Consider the following 22,774-nt stretch of genomic DNA (forward strand, 5'->3'; position numbering starts at 1 on the left):
AATAAAGAAAAAAAAAAAAAAAAAAAAATAAGGAAGAAAATGGACAACACGGAAAAGGATTGCGTTTGTTGCGCAAAAGGATCACGTTTCTGTTTCTGTTTCTTGGAAACAGAAAGCTGTATAAGAGGATTATGTTTGTGATCTGAAAGTATGAAGCAACGTTTGACACGGATTTAAAAAAAATGCGCAATCAAGCTTTAATTATATTTGCGAATTATTAAAATCTCCAAATTGACGACATTAAATGTTGACGAAGGGCGCGAAACGCCCTTTATATGTGTGATACGGGGATCGCAGCACACGTTCGCATTTCCGTTACGGGAGTACAAATTTACGCCTGCTCGAAAGTAAACTTACGAGAAGTCTTAAACCTGCGCCCCGTTGAGACACCATTAACGCTAGCAGCCGGTCGTTTTATGGACAACTTTGTAAGACGCATTAAAAAATTGATCGTTGGACGTTCTAACGGCCGCTTAACGGGCATAACTCCTTCCCTCTTTTCCTGTAAATCGATGCCTGTCAGACGAGTGACTGACAAAGGAAAGTATTGCCCTATTGGCGCCCTACAAAGAACATACTTGTAAATTTCTACGGGCGCGTTAATGTTCTTTTTATGCTCGTAAGAGGAAGGTCTCTTCGCGTTTATGTTCTTCGTCATATGACACTCGCTCTACGTCGATCGGCAAAGCGTAACCTTTCATCGTAATAATGTTGCACGTAGAAAATAAGAAGAGATTCCATAAATCGATATCTGTCAAGCGGCCGATTCACAAGGATGATTCCCTTCGAAGATATATATATCCGTAAAGTTGAACACGACCGCGTGTGTTAATACATTTTTAACGTTCGTCACGTTTTTCAACGGAAATTGTTTGGTTTATAGTTCGCGCGAAGAAATAACTCGAACCTCGTCTGTTAATATTTCGTTAGCGCGTGTCAAAATCGATGACTAATACGAAACTTTGTATATACAATTGATGGTTTCCATAGAATAATTAAATATCTTGAAAGAGAAGAAATGCCATACAAAAAAATGTTTCTTTTTTTTATTATAAAATAATTCACATAGATGTAACGAGGACAATAGGAGAACTATATTTGTATATCACTTTTGTGAGAAACTGCGAATGAGTAATGATTAAGGATGATGAATGTTGAATCGAGTGAAGCGAAATGAAAACGGGAATCATCGGGGAACGAACGTCAATCGGGAGGTTCTCTAATGAAGTTTACAGCAAGATGCAGAGCCTTTTGTGGAAATAGCATTCGCGCGCTCGATGGATCCTAGCGAGGATCTTGCCGAGTGATTCTACCGAAGTGAGACGATAGTTGAGTGATGACTGTTTCTCGTTCTCACGGAAGTCGAAAGACTCATCATTGGCTTTGTAATACGCAGGTGGTCCGAGGTGCATCGCATGCACGCCTTTACCAAAAGTGTAGTCGCTGACGTCCGCACGTCTGCGTGAATCCAGAGATTTCTTCGATGAATCAGAGATATAATTGCGCAATCCCTACTGCATTTACGGCTAATAACTTTCCGCGCGTCCTTAACGCGGGAACGAAACAAAGACCCTTCTCGTAATAGGAATCGCCGTAACGCCTCGTAATAGCGATTGTGTAACTTTAATCGCAATTTCAAGGACATCCGGGCTTTTACAAGAGCCAAGAAGTCAATAATCTATAATGGAGCCCCGGGCAGTTTGGCCAAAACAAATACGGAACGTTTCCCTGACATGACAGAGAATTAGCGCGACTGTGCACACTGAATCATCCTAACGTCTCTGCTAATTGCAAATCGATTGGTAATAGCACACTGACGCGAATGTTTGTCGAGGAAACAAGATCAACAGGGTATTATCGCCGACCTATCGTGTCTTTGATCACTATTATATAGATTATCTATAAATTAATTGATGTATTAGCCATCTTAAACCTTTGTGATATAAACATCCTCGCATCTTCCATTTTTGTCTCTCTGTGTCTCTCTAAAGTCGGATAAATAGTAGTTCCGGGTGTTAAGACTGTTAACGCAAAGAGTGCATATCTTACATTATGTACTTCGTATCGTTGTTAAACGATTATCGCTCGATTTGTGCCCGCGAGAGACAGAGAAATACACCGAGATTCGCAATTTTCCTATCTTGCACTATGGAATTAGCTAAAGGACGTGTATCGAATCGCAATTACCGCTATCTCTACGGGCTCCCCCTATTGATTGCAAATCGACTTATTAGTCGGAGCACATATGTACGGAGAGGCGGTGTTTGTCGCCGCGTTGGGTACGATCGGGCATTATCGCCATATATCGCGCGGGATGTACCAGTTTTGATAACAGGTCTTGAGGAGTAGCCAGCCGGGCGCGGAGTTGCGGGTGCGTTCGCCAATCCGAGAGCAGTAAGGCAGTGGACCAAGGTAATCTTGAAGCGTCCCAGCGGTTATCCACCGATGTTTGGCGTGATCTATGTAGCCACGTACCTGGATCAATATCCAGGCGTACATGTTCGTACACTAGTACGCGTTCCAGTAGGGAGGTATACATCGCGTTTCGATCTGTCTCTCGCTCCCCCTCTCTCTCTCTCCCTCTCTCTCTCTCTCTCTCTCTCTCTCTCCCTCCTCCTCTATCCATCCGTCGCGGCCCTTTCCCGTTGCTTCTCACGAATATATACATAGCCAGAGCATACGTACTACGTGTCTAATTAGCGAGGCAAACAGTGTAGTTTCTGGATACCGAATGGTAAGTACACACAGAGCGGCGGGGGCAGAGGTCCGGCAAATCGCATTGTCGTGTCGATCCGCATCACGGATCGTGCTTTGAAGGTTATTCCAGTTGTCTCCTCCGCGATTGACACCACGACGATGGGTCCTCGCTATAATTCTTGATTGAACTGCTAGTTGCTCGTTGCTTAAATGTCAGTTAATCGGATCAAGGCGGTGAATCTGTAAGTTATAGGCCGCTTTATGCCTCTTTCTTTCTCTCTTTAAACGCCGAAGATAATCGGCGGGTGCGATGGCGATCTTGAATCTATTATCCATTTTTATGATGAACCATAAACGCCCGTTGTCTCTCTTTCTATCTCTCCGGGAAAATAGATAGACTGAATAACGGGCCCGTTATAGATATAGAGAACATCGTCGTTTACGTCTCTAAATCTACATATAAACCGTCACCTCTGCGTTTTAAGCTTCACATCTAACCGGATTAATACAAAGATAATATCTCTAATAAGAGAACGAAGCGTGACGCTGCCAGGATCGTGTCCGGGCTGTTTCGACACCGGGCCGTCTTACCGGGCGGAGTAACGGTAGCGTCCGAGACGAAGAGACCGATCAAGAGGACGTAAAGAAAAGGTTGACGCTGACGAACAACGAAGGCGACAACAACGATGAACGGGCAGGACCCTCGAGCAAGCAGCTGTGGCCGCGCTGCACCGCGCCACGCCGCGCCGCGCCGCGATGTGCATTATGCCTATCGTCGTGCAATGCCTATCTCATCCAAGGCCAATTGTACTACAGCTACGCGCTATATTACATATTACAGCGGAAAATAAATCGTTGCGCAACCAAGCAACCACGGCCGAGGCACGGTGGAGCGCGAGGGCTGCTCGCTACTCGGCGCGGTGGCATAAAATTATTGCCTCGCTTATTCCAGGCAATGATCTCATTGCTTAGATATCGGTGATATCGGGACATCGATCATCACGGTGACGTGGAATCGACGTCGGCGATTCGAAGGGAAATTCTTTTTTTTTTTTTTTTTTTTTTTTTTTTTAATGAGGGCTTTAAGATATTTTTTTTTCTTTATCGTTTGAATGAACTGTGAATAATGTCCCTCCTGTTGTATTTGTACGAACGTACTGCGCTTGGTGAATTTTCTTTCGCAGCTCGTATCGGGACAAGCCGAGAGAGCTTGATTTCCTTGAGCTGCGGCATAAATGCAAATAATATAAACAAAACGTGCCTATCGCACGCACACGTTGCCGCGGTTTAATTTAATTTACGCCGCTTTATAATCAGCGGGAGGATATAAATGTTAAGCGATTGCACAATTAAATAAATATTGCTTGTAAAATATGGTACGGCACGCTCCATGCGTTTGCCACAAAGTTTGCTGTTAATGCAATCGAGTCTGGATAATTTCTGGATAATTTCACGTAAATACACGCTGTATATCCCGACGCTATTATAACCGGAGGCGCTGCTGAAATATTACGAACGCTTTATCGCATCACGGTGATACATTTTCTTGCATGTCACGCTACGAGGCGTACGACGATGAGGCTCGATTGTCATCCACTTGAAAATATATAAAAAGCTCGTTAAACCGAGACGCGTGTATACGCAGCCTCCCGTCGGGTACCGGTGCGAGGACTTGAGGCCCTTAAATTCGGAACCGAGGAGGGATATACGCGCCACGGAGCGAGAGACCAGGAGGAAGGACCAGTGAGAGTCGGGTATAAATACACTGGGGGGAGGGGGGGAGGGGGAGGGGAGGGGGAAGAGGGGGATATCGGGATCCTCTCGGGGCCAGAACCTTAGCAATAAAAAGGAGGGTACCGAGGAAGAAAATAAGACGAAACAAAGTATATCGGAGAACCGGCTCATCAGCTGGTCGGACTGGTCTGTTGTGTTGTCGTCCTCCTTCCGCTCGCTCGCCACGCTCGGTATCGTCTTCCTTCGTCACGAAACATTGTTACTGCCCTGAATTTTATTCGGAATACGAACGACCAGCTCTTCAAGAATCGCCAGGGTATCGAGTTTACGACTGATAAATGGTGGTCACTAAGAAACACAATGTATTAATCTCTCTGTATCTTCGCGTCGAAAAATATAATGCACAATATAAAAAAGGTTTCTTTTTTTTTTTTTCAATTTTGACCTTTTTTAAAAGAAGTTAAATATATTTTATACAATTATATATAATAATATAATTTTTCTGATTAACCGAAATTACGTAGGATTGATCGATTTATCGTGGTGCGCGAAAAAGACACGTGAAAAAAAGTATCGTGTTGTAAAAATCATGCTAAGCAAAATCATACCGTTGATGTTTTTTCGGCACGATTTGGCACAATGAACTGCTCTCGAAACCCGCGTTACGCAGCGAGCACCCTGTATTTAGAGGCGACGGTGGCCTTAGTGGCTCGATCGAGGCTTCCGTGGCGATCCACGGCGTCTTTCTTTATGCAGTCTTCTTCAACGGCTTCTTGGCAGCCTTAGGCCCAGGAGAAGGCTCTCCCTCTCTCTTTCTCTCCTTCCCTCTCTTCTCTTCCCTTTATAATCTCTCTGTATCTTCTCCTTCATCCTCTCCTGGCGAACCTCCGCGCTTTTTTCCCTTCTCGCGGGAGTCGTCCCCTTTCCTCCGTGCGTCGCTCTCGCCTCTTCTCGCCACTTCTTCCTCCGCCTGCCTGTTACCTCGACATCCCTGTCCTCTGCTCTCCTTTTCCCCGCGTTAGTAGAAAAGCCAAGTGGTCCTTTTGCTCGGCGTTCACTGCTGGCGCGCGCGGCCGGGAGGCATATAATTTTCTCGGTGTTTTTATTGCGGGGTAACTTGTCTTCAGGTGAGCCGGTCGAGAGGTGGAGGTGGCAGAGGCCGCGGAGGTAGAGTACTACAGGCACAGCTAACGCGCAGTAGCCTTACTCTCCTCTCCCGTTTCCCTTCTTCCGCCGCCTCCTCTACGTCTCCACGTCCCGCTAGACGAGTCTCTCTCTCTCTCTCTCTTCCTTTCTCTCTCTTTCTCTCTTTCTCGCGTTGCCTCTCCCCTCCGCACGCCCTTTGCGTCTCGTATTCTTCTTCTTTCTCTCCCGCTTCTCTCCTCTATGTATTTCCTTTTCTCCTCCGGGTATCTCTGTTCCTTCTCATTCGCCGTCTCGTCTCCTCTTACCTCCTGTTCCTTCCGCCCCTCGCGCGTCTCCGCAACGGCAATACCAGCTACAGCAGCAGCAGCAGCAGCATCCTTCGAAGCGCAAGGATTTTGACCCTCGTTTCGTGTTGCTTGCATTTCGCCGTAACTTTCCTGACTTTGTTTTTCGCCTCCGGATGGAGAACCAGGGAGAAAGAAAGAAAGAGGGGGGAAAAAAGAGAAGAGAGAGTTTGACAAACCGTCGGTTCGCCTGCTTCTTTTCCGCACGGACTACCTTGGGTACCTAATTCGCGTCTTCTTCTATTTCTGTCAACCCATACTTTTGCCGACCCGACCGAAAAGGTTGCCAGGTCGAAATTCGATCAGAATGTGAATCGCGCAGAATTCTCGACGCTGTCAATTTTGTTGACCTTTTCCAGAGTATTGCTGATCGTCAAAGCATCTTTTAGAATATCGAGAGTGCAATAAAAATCTGAAAAACACCCTTGTCACTATATAAAATATATTTATACTTGGGAATAAGGCTTTAAAACCAATAAAGAAAAACTGGACAGACGCGCATTGTATATCTTCACCAACGTAAATACCGCGTGAAGGAAATATTGAAAGTAACTTTCAATTGAGATAGCTCTTCCCATATTTTGTAGAGACCGATGCATTATGTATCTTAGAATCCTAGCGTCCGTTTTTACCGTCATTGCGCCTGTATTCCGCCGTCTACGTACCTTACACCCGTGATAAATCCATTTGAAATTCAGCGTAGAACGTATTTGTCACTGTGCATGCGAAATTTGACTTCGTCTGAGACTAAATTTCGCACTACATAAATCTTCTCTCGCACTGCCAATCCTAGTCAAATCTCTATCTCAATTTATGGTCCTTCTACTCTCTTTAACCGTCGGATTTTGCCCCTATGCATGCGTTTGGAATATCGACGCGACGTCATTCGTCTGAGTTGCGATTCGCTGAGATGGTGATCGTAACGCGGAACGTCTTAAACGGCGACGTGCCATAACGTCCGTTGGCGTAATTAGACGATCGAGTCGCGCACCTGTGCACTCCCATGACGTATCCCATGACCGCTCGCGGCACATAGTCGCTCGCGCTCGATTGGTTCACCGTGTTGATAAAGAAAAAAAAATCTTGGGCTTTCGATTTGTCAATACTCGGGATCTCGATGGAGATTAGTCACGTGCGGGCGGTAATGCCCAGCGAACGTGGGACGCGTGTTTGCCAGAGCGGATCTATTATCACTGCGATAGTTGCTTAAGGATCAACACTACGATAGTAGATCTCCGCAGACAACTTGGCCAATCTATCTTGCAACTATATTTCGCAATTTTGTTAAAGAGATTGCGATCGCAATGGTAAGATATCCCCAATGCGAAAAGATTACCTTTATTTTGAGGGGATATATTTTTGTGCCGTGAATTATTTCGTTTAACTTTAAAGAATTGACGTGAAAAATATCAATATATTTATACAAACCTACAAAACTTTAATTATTATAACGTAGAATGTACGCAATGTACAAAGGGATAAAAATCGTATGGCGTGTTATAGAATTGACACCGAAATACCGTATCCGCATCGGGCGCGACATGGCTGTCGCAATAATCGACAACCACGTGTGCGCTCAGACGACGGCCGAGTAGCGCAGAAGCATTCGCCAGATTCCAATTTCACGAGGCTCCAACGGAACCCTATTATACGTACGTCAGAGGCGGAGACGTGCATTGGGAGGCCCACGGTCAAAGCTCGAAGTCGTGCTGCTCATCCTCAATCGATCGAAGCGCATCGCTGTGTGGGGATCTCTCGCGCGCGCGACCCTCCCCCCCCTCTCTCTCTCTCTCTCTCTCTCTCTCTCTCCCTCTTTTTATTTCCTTCCCTCTTCCTCCTTCCTCTCGAATCCTCTCGTCTATCTCGAACGCTCTCCCGATAGCTCCCGTTTCGATCTCTCTGGCTGCGCGCTGCCTGGTAGCGCGAGTAACGCGCCAACTCGCATAGCATATTATTAGCAACATCCCCGATCGCCCCTATGGGCTACCGTACCTCGCACCACGCCTCTCTGTTCCTCTCGATGCCGAGGAAGAGAAGCTAGCGCGTCGCGCGTCTCTCATGGATATGGACGCGCTACGCCATCGCGCTCGTGACTGTACGTCTCGTGGATGCACATTACGTGCACGTTAAACCGGCGCGTATGATAGACATACGTATATGCATCTCGTATGCCTTCTCATGCACATACACATGGTAACAGCAGCCCTATCAGCGTGGTAGCAGAGCAGACATAAGAGCGAACGATAGAGCGAGACAGTTTATAGAGACAAAGCGTAGGAGGAAGAGAGAGAAAAAAGAAAAGGAAACGTGGTGTGTGTGTGTGTGTGTGTGTGTGTGTGTGGGGGGGGGGGTGAGAGAGAGGGGGGGAGAGAAAGAGAGGAGAGCACAAATGAAAGGGAGGAGCTTATTGTTGATCGCTAATTATCTTACCCAGCAATTACATATAATTATCTGACACGCACGCACATCGACTGTCCCTTCACGCTGCGCTTCGCAATATTGGGCAGGTTTGCATGTGTATACGTCAGTGTGCACGCCGGAGTGTCGAGGGTTGTGGAGGGAGGGCGAAACCGATGTACCCGACAGCGTGACGCCAACCGTAGGGCTATTCTTCGTTTTTTCTGTCGCCTCCTCTTCTGTTCTTCGTCTTCTTCTTCTTCTTTCACGAGCACTCTCGTTCCCTCTACGAGCGCTCTCCGAGCCACTCTCCGTTGTCGCTCGTATCTTCCGTTATCACTGTCACAATCTCCTGGCTTTTATCGCCGTAACGACGTGACTACCAGTAGCAAGAGTTTTCGATTGGACATTGGAATGATCGAGGAATCGATTCGTACAGCGCGATTTTATCTCTGATGCAGATGCCTTTGCGCCTTTGCTCTTTTTCTAAGATTTTTATTTTTCGATCTGTTGTCTTGTCATCGAATGATTGATGACAGCCGATGACACCAGTCTCTGATAAACGTATAAGAAACATTAAATTACTATACTGTATACAAATAATTGCATAAATAGTTAAATAAATAATGTTATGTGCTAACTAAAAATTTATTGTATAATATTGTATTTATTGTATAAATTAATTAACAAAAACATTTTAATTATTTACTTGGATATATTTCAACTCTCAACATATATCGTGCATTAATCATAAAAAAAAAAAAAAAACGGAAATTTTATTTCTCGAAATTAATTACTTGGTTATTTAGATTAATCGATCATTTGCTACGAACAAATTACTAGAGATTAGATTACTACCTACGGGTAAAGCTAGTGCATTATATGTACACTACGAAACCAGTTTTTAGTATATTGCGTATACGTTTCCTTTATGTAGTTATCATATCAGTCAACCAATGATTCTGAAATCGATATCGCGCTATCATGGATTCACTTCCCCAATGACGATCAAGCGTTTCCTATCTGAAGAACTACGATGCAGCGACTAACGGTATGCGCACGTGCATATATGATTGCGTTGAAGCCCGATGGACTTGTCGATGCCGCGCAATAGAGACGTATATGTGCACCAATACACGCGCGAGTCGTTTCTTGTGACGAGTGGCCACTTATATCTCCTCGACGTCTTTCTGCGGTCGAGCATTTTCGACGAAAAACTACGTTGCGCGTCATGACAAAACGGAAGGTTAAATCATACGGACGACCGCGTCATATCTCTCTTTTTTTTACACGAGAAAACGATCGAAACATCGAATTACGCTGATAGAAAGAAAAACGTCAAGTACAAGTACAATACTGATCTTCATTTTCTCCCCCCCCCCCCCCTCCTTCCCATCTCTCTCTCTCTTTTTTTTTCTTTCTATCTCTCCAAAGTGGAGCATTCGTTCATCGAGGCGAGATTCAATTATCGCCGATCTGTCGTAATTCTATATGGTCGCGTCCGCGATCGTTAAACGCGACTCACTGAGTGATTCGCGGTATTACCCGATGGCGGATAATGAGGTTCATTATCCTAATGCGGCAGCCGGCGAAACAGGATTTGTACGACACACGACGGTGGTGAATCCAGGGTCAACCGTGCAATCCGTATAATCCTCGCAAGCGCAATCCACTTTGCTCTCGGTTGCGAGCTCGGTGGCTATCTCGAGGTAGAAAACGAAAACGAAGCGGGCGGGCGGACGGTCGAAGTGTGTGTGGCGAGAAGGATCGAGATATATGAGAAGCTGATGATGAGCGAGCGAGACGGAAAGGATCACCGTCATCGAGATAGTTAGGCGTGTTTCGCGGGACGTTCGGGACGAACTGTACGCAGTCGTCAAGATGAGCGCCGATTCGATGGCGGGGGAGGGGGGAGGGGTTCGATAGGGTTCAAGGTAACTTCCACCGGGTGATCCACCGGGTTGAGCGTCCTCCGGTGTGCATTACCGGGGTTCCTCTCTCGCGGTTTGTCCGAGATCACTCGTGCGGTCGTGGCTGTGTGTATCGCTCTATCTCCGTTTCTCTTTCGTTCTCTCTCGCCGGGCTCGTTGCTGAGAACGAGCGCTGCTCGCAGCGCGCTGTCAAAGAAACGCCATAAAACTGGCGCGAGCTGAGCCGGAGGAAGAAGCGCGCGCGAGAGGCAATCGTACTTGACGGACTTTAGCGGAAAGAAACGGGAACGGTTGCGGAGAAGTTAATAGGTAGCGTGCGTGTAGAAGACTACGGATCTCGAACGGGCGCGGAAAAATCGATTATTGCTGACGATTGGAGGATACTTTGCCCGGAGGATGTGGGTAGTTCGAAGATACTGGCATTATGGTTGATTAAAAAAATCTTCGTGGCTGCACTGTAATCTATAATCCCTCGACCCGTTACGTACAAACGAGATATAAATAGGGTATGTAGGACGCACGTTTGTGAACGTTGGAGGATTCTCTAATTTAAATTTCATACGGAAATTTCACGTTCGAGTAATAATAATGGAGAAAACAACAGGATACATAACAAGGCGCGCAAAAATGGATGCGTGGCATGAAAATAGCAGGGGATAATATCGAGTCGACAAAACAGGCAAAGCGCGTAGAAATCGAGAAAAGCAGTTGTCTTATAGCATCTTCGCGACGCAAACGGAAACCGTATCACCGTATCTGAGTATCCGTAAGGAAGGGAGACAAGAAGCACGAAGCATCGGGAAGAAAACAGAAAACGTTACGTCGGCCGCGCGTTTATGCGAGACAAACGAAGAAGTATATAAAGCGGCTGTGCTGTTTTGCGGGAGGAAAAGAGGGCGGCGGATTGCAACGGCGAGGAGAAAGAGTAAGAGAGAGATAGATAAAAAGAAGGGAATGATTGCTGGTGAATATGCGCGGCCGCGTTTAGCCGGAGGAAAATAAAGAATCGGGACGCGCTAGGAGAACGCGGCGGGAGAGAGAGAGAGAGAGAGAGAGAGAGAGAGAGAGAGAGAGAGAGAGAGAGAGAGAGAGAGAGAACGAGACGAAAACGGGATGAGCCTCGGCGCCACCGGGAGCTAATTACTGCCCCTGTTTTGTAACCTAAACGGCTCCGGGCGTGTATCTGCGAGATGTATCTCTCGACTTACGGCTGCGTTTACCAGCATCCATCCACCGGTCGAGGGGTACGTATGGTGCGCGCGCCAACGGCATCACGACGAACCGCGCGGTATTGTGTTCCACGCCGCGGCGTGTACGTCGTCTCCTTGAGCCGTGTTTGCAGGAAATCGCGAAATGGATCCCATTTCGCGTACACCGACGGCTACGGAAGTCGAGAGGCACGGAAGACGCCTCGGCTAACGCGCGTTCTAAACAGACGCCTGTGCGCGCCTCCGCGCACTTCGGAGGGCTGAACTTGCTCCCGTTTCTAAAGAACATTGTTTGGACTCGAGCGGGAGAAGCTAATATCTGACGCTGCTTAGAGCGACTTCGCAGATGCATAAGTGGCTTTCGGAGATCGTGTTTCCTCTCTATTTCGGCGTTCTCCGGCTATGCGATTTCTCCGTTCGTTCTTATCGTTTCTCCTTCTCGCTGCGTCGTCCTGCGCTGTTAAGCGCCAAACGTAATTTACTATACTCGCGAGATACGGGCAATAATAACATAAAGTCTTTTTCTTTCTCTAAAATTTCTATTCTACGTAAAAGTATAATTTTATGATAGGTAAAAACCAGAAACTTATTTTATTTTTTGTGTGGCGTAAATTTTTTTAATCTCAGACACATATTACGTCATGTGTATTGTAATTACTTATGATTTTGACGCAGTTGAACGATAAGTTTTTTTTTCTCTAATGCAAGAAATAATTACGAAATAATTTGATAACAAAAAAAAAAAATTTCATTTTCGCACGGGAGAATACTCGAGATCCCTGTAGAAAGTATTGAGAAATCGATAGCTGTATTTCGTGACAAATTGGTGAGTCTCACGTTTCCCGTATTCCTTCCTCTTTTACTCCGATACGCTCCACTCAATGCTCCACTCGAACTTTCCGTCAGGCGGGATCCCGACAACGAGCGGGTGTAGGCGGCTTTCAGTTCAAAAGGTCGTGATTTTCGGCGCGATTTCGTGTTTCGCGGTTTGCCCCGATCTAATGATCCATGTTTCTCTGGAGGACGTCGAGGCTGAGTGTGGCTAAGGAGGTCCTTGTTCCTTGCCAAGGTTCCTCTCGGGTTCTCCCGACTTAAAGACTGAAGTGGTACACAATATCGTCGCCGCGGGGTCAACGACACCCCCGCCGCCCCGCTTTCCACTTTTTTTCCCGCCCTCTCGCGCGCCCGCTCTGCAGACCCTTTCTTCAATTAAAGCCGAAGGAATCGACGGAGAAGATGATTGAACATTGTGCGCCACAATGCAGTAGCATGTACAGGCCCGCTCTCCGCGCTCAGTCAGAGTATGTAGTACATAGAAGCAACTGGACCATGATTGACGACGTGACGTTTCTCTCTCCTCTCTTTCTCGTCTCTTTACTCTTTGTTGCCCTCCCCTCCCCCTCTCTCTCTCTCTCTCTTTCTTAGTATTCTTCCCTCTCTGCCACTTCGAAAGGTAGTAATCCTCCGCAAGTTGAACATCGCATTGGAGACGCACAATCCTTGAGACTGTCTCCCTCTTTCTCGAGCTTGTTTCCTCTCTTTTTCCCTGTCTTGCGCTTTTATCTCTCTTTCTCTCCCCTCTCCTTCCCCCCCCCCCTCTCTCTCTCTCTCCTTTTTTCTATTTCTATCTCCGTCTGTGTGCACCATTTTGATCTGCTAACTCTCCTAATACCAGCTTTGTCCCGGTCTTCGTCCTGATCCTACCTCCACGAGGTGAGGACACGCTCCTTCAGAATCCTCCAAACCGGAAGTTATTCTGTTGGTGTGGATTATATCGATGCAAGTGGATACTCTCGCGCGTGATAACCGGCCCCCATATATCATGGCCAGTGAACTCGAGGATTCGACGAATCGATATATCGCCGTTAGTAGGCTTACCTCCACTTTTTAATTTCGAGAAGGATATAAATGTTTTTAACGTTTAACTTGTCAGACCTTTAATCCAAATGCAATGATACAGATTTATGACCCTCAATATTCGTGTGCCAATAATGTAGAATAGTTTCTATACACATTAAGAGTGATATCTAATAGAATAATCTGTTATATATAAGTATAATGGCTAGAAAATAATTTTCTCTTGAATGTTATTTATGCAAACATAATTGACAAAGCGACAGTGGCTTTACCCTTTTGACGCTTTTTAAAAAAATTTCATATTGAAAAAGTTAACCCATCATTCAACTCTCATGAAACTCATTCAACTATTATGAATGACTTGCAAAAGATCCATTTCGCTTATATTTTCATCCGTCAACGAGATTTGCAGAAAAGCCAAGTGTTTCACGTTATCCTTATCGTAGTGATATACGATAAGGATACACCGCGTAACTACTGATACTCATGTTTCGCTTTGTGCCTTTTGCATAATTAATTTATCACAATCCGATCGAACGAAAGGATTATCGCAGCGGAAATAATCACCGCATCGAAATATATCTGCGTGGAATAAAATCGCAAACGCAAAGGCAATTCCTTAGGACGAAGTTGAGGTGAAGGTAAGAACGTGCCCGCTCCAGGTCAACCAACTCACAAACGCATGATCGAGACGCCTCTCCTCTCTCTTCTCTCTTTCTCTCTTGGTTGTATATGCCCCCCCTCCAATATCCACCCGCCTTCTCCTACTCTCAAATCGGTGAACTCGTGCCGTCGAGGTGCTCACATCGCGAGATTACGCGACTTGCGTTTATCGAAGTCATTTTTTTTTATATTCGCAATCTCATAAATAATCAAATAAACTCTTGCAAAAAAAAAAAAAAAAAAAACAAAACTGAACGAAATGAGAAGTCGATTAATCTCATAATTAAGAAAAGAAAATGTCTTTAACAATATGCAGAAGTAATTAGATATCATATATTTTATAATAACGAGCGTGAATTTACATAACAGATGGAAGAAAAAAATTGACTAAACGTATGTCTCTCGAGCGAAATTTTTGTTCTTATTATTTGGCTACGGGAGGCCGAAATGCACGACATGCGGAAATTCGTGCATACTGTTGTTTAATTGCACGGTGTGTAACATGCGGTAATGCAAATGCACGTACCAAGTTTCAATGGCGAGTAGAATCCAGCCACGTGCGTGTTTCACGCAGCAGATAGGCATATCTCATAGGATACATTTTCGGTACAACGAATCGTTAATTACCGCTTTATTCCCGCGTCGCGTGTAATTAAGGCGCCAGTAATTATTCACTTACCTCGGCTCGACGTTTCGATATGGTAATCGTGCTCAACATCGACATTTTCTGAAACTAATGGCATTCCGCAATGGACGCAATGGATAGATGACTCATTGGCGCGATCACGTTCTGTCTGTTGGTCAGGTAACGTGTCACATGACGAGTTACGAAACAGACATCGGTAGAATGTACATGTAATTACAACCTACCGATTGTTCGCCGAAAACACGGCTAGCCCCCGTCCTCTTATTTAAAACGTATGGTAATTTTTTAATAACATATTTATCGACGTATATTATTCACAAATGATACGCAATAAATGTTATATATAATGACATACATTTTATAAACGTGGCGAATGTTAATTTACAAGCAAATGAGATAGATAACTAAATAAAAGTATGTTTCGTGAACTCCAAGCATTTTACATAACCGCCGCGAAAGCGGGGGGAGGGGAAACATGGAATACGCAATCAATCTTGATAACTTTTAACATTTTTGTTATCACACGCGATACTAATGATATCGGCTAAATTGCACGCGCTACTGGCACAAATATGTAAATATGTAATTAATCTGTATCTTCTTTCAGCATACATAAACTCGCTGATATTCAAGTTTGCAATCAAGTTTTGTAGGCGATAACTACTGAGCTTCTGATAATTTTCAGAAATATTTACAATCCAGGTCGGTGATGCGATTAAATCTCACTGGATGCTGTTAGTTATATTCGATGAAAAATTCGTGCAATATTCTCTCTCATTTGTCAAACTAAGAGAGACGATTTTTTTATTATTCTAGTTAATTCCTACGTACACTACAAAATATATCAAATTTATTAACATAGAGTAATTAACTTCGACTTATTTATTACAGGTTTATTATTTTTAGCGCGTGTTACTCGATGCCATTATTACTCGTCTTACTCATGCCAGAGATGTATGATGTTTATCGCAAATCGCTAATTCGAGTGTTACAACTTGTTACGAGTCACCGGACAGAGAAATTAACTTTCGTTGTGTCCCGGCGACACGGCGCGACACAAGTCGCCGCGGAACAAGTAAGACTTGTCCTTCGCGCGGTCAAGTCACGTAGACTTGACCTAGTCTCTCTCTCTCTCTCTCTCTCTCTCTCTCTCTCTCTCTCTCTCTCTCTCTCTCGCGCCTGGTGGCACGAGCCACCAGAACCAGAGTTACCGGTGCCTCTGGTGCTCCGGTATCGAAAAATTTCTAAGTGCTCGCTCGAACCCCGTGCGATTATGTTTCATGCGTTTGTTACAATTTGTCCGCCTCGACCGCACGAATAATTGTCGTTAAATCGCACGCTCAAGATTCGATCTGGTTACATCAACGTGGCGAGTTATTTCCGCGTACGTCGGCGTGCGCGTGCGACACGCGTGCATGGCGACTTATCAATTTATCGCGCGTACACGCGCGATCGATGCGAGTATATCGGATGAGCTGTCTGTTTAGATAGACGACGCGATATCGCGCCACCACTCAAACTTCCGCCGGCTGTATTTTTTTTCTCTCTTTTTTTTTGTGTGTGTTCCGCTTTATTCCTCGTCTCGTCCGCGTGCTGTCTGGTTTTCGGGAATTTCCGACGAGCCCGAATGGGCCAATTGCGCGTGCGATATCGCGTGTTTCCGAAGCCGGGCGGGGAGGCGTCCCGACGGGAGCGGAGGAATCGACGCATTCGGAAACGATCCGCACGCAATGCTCTTTCGGCTATACCTCGTCGTGTAATTCTTCCTATCTGGCCGTTTTTATCGCGCGGGCGTAAATCCCCGAGAGTGCAGCTCGTTTGCGAAACTACGCGACCGGCACACGAATCGCCGCGAAATGTTCCGGAGGAAAGAGACTTACGAGCGGATTAAACTGCCATTTTGTAAAACAGATCATCCAATTAGATGTTCTAAATTTTAATGCGCATTGTACTAAACGTTCCTTTGCGACACGTAATCGTAGCCGCTTGAATTTGTTCAAGTGGGAAAGAGATCTTTCTCACGCGACTGATCATCGACTCTCATCGATTCACGGAAAATCAAGATACTTTTGTATGATACTTATGTACGAATGACATGTATGTATGATAGGAAAATGTAATGACAGGAATGTATCATATATATATATATATATATATATTTAGTCTTGTGATTTTCGATAAAACTTTGACGGTATCGGTATGCATGCACGCGATTTCTTCTTCCGATAAACGCCGACGATTTTCATACGTCTAGCGGAGTGCAAAAAACTTGGAAGTTTCCTGTTGACGCATCAAAGTTTCATGAACATTTTGTACCTGAGAACTGCCCACCTGCCGGTGTAGAAAGATGCAAACAACGAAGGGCCTAATACAATTTAATAAAACTTTCATGCACGATTCCATTGAATTTCCGATCGAAAGATTATCAAGAACTAAGGAACACACAAGAAGTTTCGGGGGGAATTAAGAGACATTCTAGAATTTGTCGTATATCTCAAGAAAACACCACGCGCATATATATTTTACAAATTTTGTTATAAACAATTTAATAAGTTAATTTTTATTATATTAATAAATGAATAATAAAGAGCAATATTCAGATATTCAGATATTTTTCATGTTTAAGTAGAAATGATTCTTCTTTTCAAACAAATTTTCTATTACTAAAGATACTAAGACCGTACAGATTAGAATAATTGTCACCCCAGCCTTGTGCCCGAGCTTAATGCGATTCCACGAAAAGCCTGTCGGGCAAACTTTCAAACCGATAAGACGGTACCACTCGAGATAAGAAGTACGATACGACCTGGCTCGTGGCCAGGGTACAGACATCGCCGCCTTTGCGGCGTTTCTCGTGTCAGGAACGTGTCTATCGTAGTGGCCGTAATCCACTTGGTACGGCTAGAAAAGCGTTGCGGAACATCAATCTCCCGTCTCACTTCGCCGAGTTTATTTTTTTTCCCCCCCGTGCATCATCGCGCAGAACTTGGCAGGATCATTACTTGCCATTTCGCGACTGCCATTTTTTCCCCGATGATCCGTGATTAAGGCGATCGATAAAAATCGTCTGAATGAACGTTCGAACAACGGCGGAAATCGCGTGAGAGAACGAGTTCCGAAAGAACCGATCAAAAGCGCATTAAGCGCACGACGCATTTTTAATTCCGCCGTAACCAATCGCGATTATTGTTTCCCCGCCATACACTGGTCTTCTTCGATTCTTCGATTCAGCTTTTTCTATCGAATAAGTATCCGGGGGAGTTATTTAACTTTGCAGAGGAACTTCTCGTTCATTGAACCTCGCCAAGTTTTATTTGTGTGAAAAGAACCACGATGAAAGAATTGTCTAATTTAAATCTGCGATACTTTAATGATTTTTAGCACTCGATACAACGAAACTGAAACATTCGTGCAAAAAACCGGAAGTTTGCACACAAACTTTAGACGTATCGGTACGATATACTTTTTAATTCTACCATCGCGAAGCGTAACAAGCGTAATATATTCGCACAATTGGTCGATTCTAGTTTCTGTATCGCGTCGATTCATTTTGGAACTCAGCCGAGATCAGATTTCACCGTTTCGATCGAACTTCGGTAATTACAAAGAATTTTGGAGAGGTGAATCAAGAGAAAGGAACGCGCGAGCAGATGCGATAAAAGGCACGGGGAGTAATTTACTTTCCTCGCATTCGTGCCTTCGAAGGAAGTTTGATCGCGATTCAACTTCCACTTCTGGAGTTCTGCGATCGGTAGCATTCAGGAAGCAAGGTGCCTCGCCTCGAATAGAAGGCACGGAGGAGAAAACGAGAGAGGGATCAGCACACGCGATAGCGGGGACTACTAGCGCCGTGAGACGTGCGCGGATTTATGAACGGAGTCCTGGCACGGTTCCAGGATCCCGAGTTAGCATTTATCCCCCGCCGGCCGCGCGTCGCTTTTCACAGGGCGCAATCGAGTATGTATATGGGTATAGCACCGTTGGAGTCCCATCTCGGGTGGAAAGGGCCCCGGTGTATTACCCTACAGAGCGCTAAATTATGCGCGAGAGAGAGCTTTTTACTACCGCGGAAATCGCCGTCTCGACCCATCCCGTCGCGACCCCGCCGGGAACCTTTCAGCCCTCGGCTGGAAGAGGCGCAGACGGAGATTTCGGTGTGGCGAATCAGAGATGACCGACTAGACACACACGGATGGGGCGTAAAAATGGATTATCGCGCGATAATCGATCGCGTTTCCGCGATAAAATTGTATAGGAAAAAAATTTGCCTGTACGAACAAGTTTCTCAAGTTATTAATTCTCGGCTACTGTGATACCGTTTCAACGTGTAATAGCGTTAGAATAACTTAAACTTTGAATCATTTAAGGCACGATAAATAAATAATGTATTGAATATAGAATATTAATAAATCGGAAATTTTAATTACATTTTTTTCATACGAGTTGATTTCGCGATAAATAAAAAATATTGCGCGTCTCTCTCTCGCAATAAATAATAATAAAAAAACATTTTGAGAAAGTATTTAAACGACAATCGTGTCAATTTTTATTATTTTTTTATTCACGATCTTTTTCGAATAATGGATTTATCCCTGTCATCTGATGATTATAAATACATTTTGAAATCATCCTGAAAACGGTAATATCTTATGATCTGTGTGATATCTTATCTTATGATAATGTGTCGCACGTAAGCCAATCGGAACGTCGAATCATCGGTGGCACGTCGTACGAGAGCATCCAATTAAAAGTGGCAGAGTTTGAACGAGAACGATCGAGCAATAAGAACGAACGAGTAAATAAGAAATAATAAAGACGAGTCCGAGGAGGAAACGGCTTGAGAATACGGTAGCCGAGCTAAGTTATATTTGATGCGTTGATAATTAGTTTCAAGAGTGGCTCGACCTCCTCCCTCTCTACTTTGCTCTCCCTTCTCTTACTGATCTGCCCAGGCGGACCTGTCAAGTATACCATTTATTTCCCAACCCAGAGGACCAAGAAACTAAATCTTTGTCTCACTTCTGAAACTTTGGCTTTGTGAAGAATGACAGCGAAAATTACGAGAATCTTGTGCCAGCCTCAATTTTGTAAAAAGACTTTAAGTTAGAGTCAATGTATAGAAATGCTGTCATTGCCTTCTTTTTATTTCTTTAAGAAATATTTCTTGGTTTCTACTGGAAGATTTTCCATTAATCAATCACAAAAATGGTTTTGTCGTTTACACAGAATGAGCTATTTGCAATCCAAACTTCTAATTTGCGACTAATGTACAGAAATGCATCTCTTTTGTTATATTTTCGTAAGATATTCCCCAAAATAATATTTTTATTAGGCATTTAGTTTTACAAAAGTTCTTTAAAGAAAAAAAATCAGGATATAAAGTATGCTTTGAGTTAACAAATTAGTTGAATAATTAGTGATAGGCTGATGAAAATATATATCTTAGCGTTTACGAAGTAACGAAAAAGAAAGAAGAATTTTCTTTTCAAGAAGTCTTATCAATCATAATGAAATAAGCTATTGTTAAAATAAACACAAAATAATAAATCGTCTTTAAATAGGAAATTCTATATTCTGAATCATTCACTATATATTTTCTTTTTTAGGTTACTATGTTATTAGGTTATTTTTATCTGACATTTATCTGACAATAATCCGTGATACGTGATAAAGATCTCTATAGAATCTTTCTCCTTTTTAGGTTCAACTTTTGTAAAGAAAGGTATTATTTTAAAAGATATTTATTAAGTTTTAAAATTTTATTTAACATGAATTGTGTTCTTTTTTTCTATTTAAACAACAAAAATTTATGTAAATAATTAAATAATTAATTAAATTAAATAGAAATTCAAACACAATATAAGTATAAAATAAAAGTATTGTTCTTAAATGAAGTACGAAATAGTATGTAAAATAATTAATGCAAATCTCGATGAATAATAATAATAATAAAAAGATAATATAAAGATAATATAAAATAATATAAAAAGTTTATGATTATCAATCTTAAATCAATCTTAAATTAATAATTACTGTTGGATAATTTCAATTTACAATCAACAATTAATACGACGTATCCCGAAACACTCGTATTCGAAGTCGTATCGCAAGACTTAATTCGGTAGCTGCGACGCCACGATACGTCCGAGTTATCTCGTTGCGTACAACGATTATCTACAGAGAATGAACCGTGGCGCGTTGACTTCGACAGGGCCGGTTTCAAAGGATCACGCATGCGATCCGAAGGACTCAAGAGTCACATCAAGGCATGACTTCGCAAGCTGCCATAGTTATCTCTCTTGGAAATCTGCCGTTCATCCAGGAATCATCCAGTATTCATCGCGCGACCTGCACTGGTCGTTCTAAAACACGAGACGTTTCGTTTTGACCTCTTATCGCGACCATTGCAATTTAAAGACTTTCGAATTTGACGCGACTTCTTTTTCTACGATATTCCAGAAGAATATTTCTTTAGCGAGCGGAAAAATGATCGTGGAAAATAATCCCGTTGATGGAGACTAATAACGGCAATGATAGCTATACTCTCTAACAGGCAAACGCGAATAAATGTGCGCAGTCATATTGTATATAGAATTATTATGTTCGAGTTATTCCATCGCGGCATTATTATTATATATCGAAAACACCGACGTGTCGGTAATCTCGGACGGGACCGTTCGTGCGCGGGAGAAAGCGCAACTGCGTCGTACTGACATAATCGCCCGCTGGCGCTGGCTCACTCTTACACACGGAATCCCATTTCTACCACTACGAGACAGAGTCGCCCTACCGTTAGGCGAGATCCTCCTAGGTTTACCTGTCGCCGGCCAAGGAAAATCGTCGCGGCGCCCCTCGCGAGCGCGGCGAGAGATGCGGACCGGACAAGGCAGGGAGAGGAGACTGGCCACGGCCGTCCGTTTTCGCCTACACATTAATCCAGCCCTGGTCTTTAGGACTCGTATGTAAATGCGACGCTATATTTAGACCAGTATCTCGGGTGTATAATATGTTCGGGTTGGAGAATCCTCTCCGGGGCTCGGGACGAGAGATATGTAGGTGTGCGCCGCGTGCGTGCGTGTACGCGCGGCGCGTCGTGGTGTGCGACCCCGGCCGGGCTGATACACGTACACGTGCGTGCGCCGTTGCAACTGCAGGACCCGCCAAACCGGTTACCCACGCGGCTCCTCGACACCAACACCAGCCTCCGGGACACCGACTCCAACACCAAACGGGGTCTCTGCGCGCGTATCGTTCGGACGGGAACACCACATCCTCCGCGGCCGTCCATCCGCGCGCCCGTCCACCTCTCTGCCCTTCCTCCTACGTCGGTCCCCCTCACCTCCGCCTTCCTCTTCTCCTCCACGCCTCGTGAGCCTGTCTTTCTCTTTATCTATCCCTCACTCCTCGCTACCTCCACTCTCACCTCTCCCGAGCCACCGAGGGGATATGCACGATCATCAAATCGCGCTTACACTGCCGAGGTTACACACCCATCGACCCGGAGGTTGCCTTCCAATGGACAGCTGGAAAACCGATTGGGATTTCCTAGAAACCATCCAGCACGACCTCCTCGCCCTTTAGCCTTCTCCGACGATAGATTATCGCGCGCTTTTGAGATTTTGAGACTTTTCCTGTTAGTATACATCGATGTACACAATAGAGATTTGACGGGGAGGAGCTTTTATTAATGCAATGATTACGAACCTGTGGTTGCATTCACCTATTTAGTAGAGAGAGAAATCAGAGAGAGAAATCATAGTATAAGAATATTTATATTTGATCAGCTTGCGGCATTAACAATTAATACATATAACAATTAATTACAGAATACAAAAGATATTCTATAGGTATTCAAAGTTATATTTAAAGTTTTATTTATTTTCTTGAATATATATATCAACGTTTCAACAAATGACAATTTAATTATTATAACATGAATAAAAAAAAATTAATATAATTCGAAGAGAATCTCGTATCCGTTTGAAAAATATAGACATTGAGATCGACCGGCGGCCTAGTAAAGATCTTTATGGGTTTCGTATTCTATCGCTCCAAGATGTCCAAGAACAGGCAGAGTCCGCGCACGAAAATCGTGCAAGTCGTCGAACTCTGATGCACGAAGTAACCTTGAGACTTTCGTCACCAACGGCG

General features: G+C 44.2%; 1 protein-coding gene and 1 long non-coding RNA gene across 6 annotated transcripts in view; one reads left to right on the plus strand and one right to left on the minus strand.

Moving 5' to 3' along the window:
• LOC105432975 (uncharacterized) overlaps positions 1 to 22,774 on the plus strand; it is a 296,484-nt gene that overhangs the window by 208,538 nt on the left and 65,172 nt on the right. The window lies entirely within an intron of this gene.
• Positions 1 to 22,774, minus strand: part of LOC148935800 (uncharacterized) — a 259,524-nt gene that overhangs the window by 131,622 nt on the left and 105,128 nt on the right. Inside the window, exon 4 of one of the 5 annotated variants that reach the window (XR_016140229.1) lies at positions 8,235 to 8,873. The exons of the other annotated variants lie outside the window; for them this stretch is intronic. This is a non-coding gene — a long non-coding RNA (uncharacterized LOC148935800). Of the gene's footprint in view, positions 1 to 8,234; positions 8,874 to 22,774 lie in introns of those variants that run through there. 5 annotated transcript variants of the gene reach the window in all.

This window comes from Pogonomyrmex barbatus, unplaced genomic scaffold, assembly GCF_055798465.1.
Source record: "Pogonomyrmex barbatus isolate J1 unplaced genomic scaffold, ASM5579846v1 scaffold4, whole genome shotgun sequence".
Classification (NCBI taxonomy): Eukaryota; Metazoa; Arthropoda; class Insecta; order Hymenoptera; family Formicidae; genus Pogonomyrmex; species Pogonomyrmex barbatus.